General features: G+C 44.8%; 1 protein-coding gene across 2 annotated transcripts in view; it reads left to right on the top strand.

The window, feature by feature from the left end:
* The first annotated feature begins 5295 nt into the window (after window positions 1-5295).
* Window positions 5296-6000, top strand: part of RARB (retinoic acid receptor beta) — a 713488-nt gene continuing 712783 nt past the window's right edge. For both annotated transcript variants that reach the window (XM_074268511.1, XM_074268510.1), the window contains exon 1: window positions 5296-5383. The gene's annotated coding sequence lies outside the window, so the exon portion shown is untranslated. The remainder of the gene's footprint in view (window positions 5384-6000) is intronic.

Here is a 6000-nt window from a genome sequence, read left to right as displayed (position 1 = left end):
GTCATAAAACCTTCTTCCTCTATAGAACTGAAAAGTAATTTCTTCCTTGCTCCTCGAATTTGTTTATGATGCGACTTTTTATATCTAGCCTATGTATTCATTTGGAGCTATCCTAACATGTGATGTGCAGCTTTTGTCTAAATATAATTTCTGCTAGTCCGCTGTCCAGTTTTCCCAGAACTTTTGGTCAAATACTGATTTCTTTGTTCAGGAACTGGGGTCTTCAGATTTATCACACTCTATGTATTTCTTTCAATTTTTTTGTATGTAGATAATTTGCTAGATTGATGGGCCTATATCTCTTTTTTAACCAGTACTAAATTATTTTGGTTACTATTGCTTTGGAGTTCAGTTTAAAATGTGGTGCTGATAGACTGACTTCATTTCTTTTCACACTTCACCCCCCATTACTATCCTCAATAGTCTTGGTCTTTTATACCTACATATGGATTTTGTTATTATTTTATCTGTGAAATATTCCTTCGGACATTTGGCATAGCATTAAAAAAGTATAAGTAAATTGATTTAGATAGTATTTTCATTTTTTATTACATTGGTTCAACATGCCCATAAATTTTTCAATTATCTAGATCTTCCTTTATTTATATAAAGATTGTTTTATATTTAGATTCATATTGTCCCTGTGTGAATCTTGATACGTATCCAAATTCATAGCTTATTTTTTAACAGAATTTGCCTTTGTGATTCTTTTTGTATTTTATTGGTTTTATCTAGAAATGCTGTTCATTTATGTGGATTTATCTTATATCCTATAACTTCTTCAAAGTCATTATTTTCATTAGTTTTTAGTTGACTCTTAATGGCTCTGTAAATACACTACCAATCAGTTGAGAAACCTTTTAAAGCATCTATTCTGTGCCAGATAGTGTGCTAAATTCTGGGGAGGCACCATTATCTTATTTGCAAAAACAAAACAAAAAATGAATGAAGAAAGAAAAAAAAGTAATGAAGGGTGGAAGGGAAAAAAAAGGAGAAAAGGAAAAAAGAAAATAGCTATTAACTTTCAAGCAAAATTTAAACTATTGTCTTTAAAATAAAAGTGTGAATGATGTGAATCACCATGAGGTAGATGTATGACATAGTAAGAAGTTCTGGATGTAGAGTTAGAGAATTTGGGTTCCAGTCTTGGCTCTTCTACTTATTACCTATGTGATCTTAGAGAAGTTGCTTAATCTCTGTTCCCTCAGGTCCTCCTTTATCAAATGTGAGGGTTAGACTAGGTAATTTTGGGGGTCCCACCCAGTTCTACACATGTTAGTCTCTGATTCTATGACAAGTTTTTATGTCACTGGAAGATTCTGGTGATTACTATTGGGACTAGTGATGTAAGTAAGATTCCTGAGCTCTCAAGTCAACAGGGTGGGGACAGTGTGCCAAAGAAACTCAAAGTTCCCCAGAGTGTAACTGACTTCAGCCATAAATATAACTAAAAAAACAAAACAAAACTGGTTTATAATTTGATCTATGTAGGAAAATCCCCACTGCAGAGTGGTATCTGCTGACCAAAATCTTTTTAGACTTTCTCTAGGGCACTGAAAGATCAAGAGGCTTGACCAGTCATACTGTTAATATATATTAAAGACAGAATTTGAATTCAGGACTTCCAAACTCCAAGGATGGCTCTCTATCTACTATACCAATTGTGTCATGTGAAAATAGATCCTTATGGTCAGTAATTGGCTCAAAAAACTATTTACTATTAATTAAAATATTAATGTTATCTATATTGTATTGTATTTGTTTTGTTAAATGTTTTCCAATGACATTTAATCAGATTATAGCTACAGATAGGAGTCTTGTAGGCTTCATGACATTAATACAAAAGTTGAGCATAGAAATTTTGTAAACTGAATAACGTTTTTCAATCCACTACTTTACGAAATAAAGTCTCTTCTGCCATCAAATGATTTGACCAATGACCTTCAATGAATTTATTTTTATATCCATGGAGTCTGCTGAAAGCCCATTGGAACTAAGATTTTGTCACTGGATTCTTTATCAAGCAAGAAGATGTTTGATATCAATTATCAAAGTGAAAACTAGAGTCAATTGTGTAGTATTTCCAAATTTTCTTTTGTTGGTTGTTTTTTCTTCCATTTTGAACTGGCTATTTGAGACCTAAAGATTTAATTGCATCAGTGATGCAGAACTCAAATAGAAATCAAAATAAAATCAAAGAAGAAAGGAAATAAGCATTTATATAGTTCCTGCTCTCTTCCAGGCACTGTGCTAAGTGCTTAATAAATATCTCATTTGACCCTCACAGCAAATAGTTTGAGACAAATGCTGTAATTTTTCTCAATTTACAGTTTACTGAGGAAAGGGACAGAAAGGGGTCTTGGATTGAACTAGGATCTTGTTGACATTCCCACCATGTGAGATTAGAACTAGACCATTAACAAGGATCCCTATTTGTAGCCTATTAACTTAGAAAACCATATATTAATATTATTTATATTTATTTATTTTGTGAACTATTTCCCAATTACATTTTAATCTGATCCAAGCCTCATTTAAGAATGGCCCATAACCCAGTGTTAGAAAACTTTGGTCTGGATGGCCTTGGATATCACTTTGAGGAGTCTTTGTGCCTTAGCTACTTGCAGTGTGTGAGGAATCAATGATACTCTAATTCCTTCCTTCCTCTCTCCCTCCTTCCCTCCCTCTCTCTCTCTCTCTCTCTCTCTCTCTCTCTCATCTCTCTCTCTCTCTCTCTCTCTCTCTCTCTCTCTCTCTTCTCTCTCTCTTTCTCTCTCTCTTTCTCTCTCTCTCTCTCTCTTCTCTCTCTCTTTCTCTCTCTCTTTCTCTCTCCTCTCTTCTCTCTCTCTCTTCTCTCTCTCTTTCTCTCTCTCTTTCTCTCTCTCTTTCTCTCTCTCTTTCTCTCTCTCTTTCTCTCTCTCCTTCTCTCTCTCTTCCTTCTCTCTCTCTTCTTTCTCCTTTCTCTCTCTCTTTCTTCTCTCTTCTTTCTTTCTCTCTTTCTTTCTCTCTTTCTTTCTCTCTTCTTCTTTCTTTCTTTCTTTCTTTCTTTCTTTCTTTCTTTCTTTCTTTCTTTCTTTCTTTCTTTCTTTCTTTCTTTCTTTCTTTCTTTCTTTCTTTCTTTCTTTCTTTCTTTCTTTCTTTTCTTTCTTTCTTTTCCTTTCTTTCATTTTTATTTACCAGATATATGCATGGGTAATTTTACAACATTGACAATTGCCAAACCTTTTGTTCCAATTTTTCCCCTCCTTCCCATCCCACCCCAGATGGCAGGTTGACCAATACATTTTAAATATGTTAGAGTATAAATTAAATACAATATATGTATACATGACCAAACAATTGTTTTGCTGAACAAAAAGAATCAGACTTTGAAATAGTGTACAATTAGCCTGTGAAGGAAATCAGAAATGCAGGCGGACAAAAATAGAGGGATTGGGAGTTCTATGTAGTGGTTCATAATCATCTCCCAGATTTCTTTCACTGGGTGTAGCGGGTTCAGTTCATTACTGCTCTATTGGAACTGATTTGCTTCATCTCATTGTTGAAGAAGGCCACGTCCATCAGAATTGATCATCATACAGTATTGTTGTTGAAGTATATAATGATCTCCTGGTCCTGCTCATTTCACTCAGCATGATACTCTATTTTAAAAACAATTAATGCATAATTTTGGGGGGCCTCCAGGGATGTACTTTTAGAAATAAAGTCTCTTCTACTATCAAATGATTTGACTAATGCCTTCAATCAGTCTTAGGCAGTGTCTTAGGCTCGGCCTACTGGAAAAAGCATTGCGTCCAAAGTTAAACCATTAGCTTCCCGTCTTGGTTCTGGCACTTCCTATCTTATTAACCTGAGCCTCAGTTTTCCTCATTTGTAAAACTCTGGAATTGGACTAGCTGATTTCCAAGGAACCCACCCGTGTTAAATCGTAGATCCCAGGAGGTCGGGATCTGATAAGCCTAAAAAAAAGGGTAAAATCAACCGTGGAAAGGCTTTAAGTTTTTTTCCTTAAAATTCTCTCCTTTCTACCCCCTAGGAAAAGTGTCTAATTAAAAAATCTGGAGATGGTTAAAAAGCACGGGGAACTTGTTGGGATGGAGCCTCTGAAGCGCTTCATCTTCCCTATAAAACAGTGTGCGCTGCTTTAATAACTCTGCATTCGGTTTGTTCAGAGAAAAGTGATTGCTGGTCTCCAGTCAATCCATCCAGGCTTCCTGAAAGGCAGAGTTAGTAAAAAAAACAAAACAAAACAAAACAGAAAGGCAAAGAACCAATGCAGGGGCACTGAGTGAGGGAGGGAGGCTTCCTTTTATTTGTTTATCCGTGCCAGATGCGGTGTCCGGAAGTAGAAACAAGAAGTTGGCCATTGACAGTTTGGTAATTAACACGGCCAAGCTGGCAGCGGAGCGCACCCTGTGCGGCTAATATATTGCACTTATGAAAGAAGGAACGGCGTCCCGGTGGCTTTCCTCCTGAACTGGCTCATCTATTACGGGGCTAATGATTTTCCGTCCAGGCAACAGCCGAGGCAAAGGCCTATTAGAGCGGCTGCAGAAAGTTAAAAAGACATTAGGAATACACAAGCTCAGCCCCGGCTTTCCCCGAGCCTCCTCCAGACGCGATTGCCCGATGCCAACGCCGAGTGTTTATTACACTTAATAATGTTTGTCTAATTCTTCCTGGCGCTCATTAGAGCTGTCAGATGGCAAGCATCCCCTCCCCCACCCGGTGTATCTCTGCAGACCCGCTCACTGGAGCTGAGGGATGGAGCCCCCGCGCCGGTGGCGTTTTCTGGGGGGCTCCGCAGAGGCTGCAAGCCCACCCGGGCCAGCGTCTCCCGGGCTGGCAGGCCGCCTTGGCAGCCGGGGCCAGCGAGGGGCTCCCAGTAATGCGTTGGGAGGCTGCCCGGCGCGATCCTGCTTCGGGCGCGGGCCGGCGGAGCGGTCCCCTCCGCTGGCCGGATTGCGGGGCGGCTCGGCCCCCGCTCCCCGGCGCGCCGTCGGTCGGGTGGGGCAGAGTCGGGCCGGGCTCGGGGGCAGGTAGCCCGGAGCCACACGCTCCGCACGGACGCCGCAGGAGCGGGTGCACAGCTGCCAGCGTCGGGCGGTGGCAGCAGGCAGCGGCAGCAGCCGGAGAGCCCCGAGCGCGTGGCAGAGACGAGCAGGACCACCCCCCACCCCCTCCCCAGAGCTGCTCGTGCTCAGCCGGGGCGGGGGCGGGACGAGGCGGGGCCGGAGCACCGAGGGGGCGGGGAGAGGAGGCTCGGCTGGCTCCACTCGGCAGCGGCAGAGGCGGCGCGGCGGCCCGAGCGAGCAGCAGCTGCCGGGGCAGGCGGCCGGGCTGGCGGGCGCGCTCCGGGGGCAAGCCGGCCGGCGGCCCAAAGGTAACGCGATGGGGAGTGCGGAGGCTGGCCCGCGTGGGGCTGCGGGGGGAGCCCGGGCCGGCTCCGGTCACCACAGGACAGCTCTCCGCCCCGGTCCCCAAGGTCCCCTTGGCGCCCAGCTTTGTTCTCCTCTCCCGGCGGGGCGGCCGAGGGCGTGGGCTGGCAGTTATGGATGGGGCTGTCAAGTTCCGCCGCCCGGCCTCCTCTGCGCGCTGGGCCGGTGGCACCTGTGAGCCCCGCCTGCCGGACCTCCCCGGGCTGCTGACCCCCCCCCCCCCCCCCCAGCCCGGGGCCGGCGGGCCACCAAAAGTTTGCAGCCGGGGCTTGGAGAGCGGCCCTGGACCCCAGAGTTGGAGAAATTAGCGGAGCGCCCCGGGGGAGCGGGGGTCGGGGCGGGTCCCTGAGGGAGACTCTCGGGTCTGGGCTGGAGAAGCCGGGTTTGGCCGCCGCCGAGGGTCCCAGTCTCCAAGGATGGAGATGTCGAGGTGGCGAAGGAATGGCGAGGATCCCAGGGCTGGGAGCCGGGAGTCCCAGGGAGAGGATTAAACTTTGCAGCGTGTCCGAGGCCGCTGTCACTTTTACCGCTGCCCAGTTCCCCAAACATTCTGTGCAGCGTC

The sequence above is a fragment of the Sminthopsis crassicaudata genome, chromosome 5 (assembly GCF_048593235.1).
Source record: "Sminthopsis crassicaudata isolate SCR6 chromosome 5, ASM4859323v1, whole genome shotgun sequence".
NCBI lineage: Eukaryota > Metazoa > Chordata > Mammalia > Dasyuromorphia > Dasyuridae > Sminthopsis > Sminthopsis crassicaudata.
The sequence above is the reverse complement of the archived record's forward strand: the minus strand, read 5'-3'. Positions and strand labels throughout refer to the sequence as shown.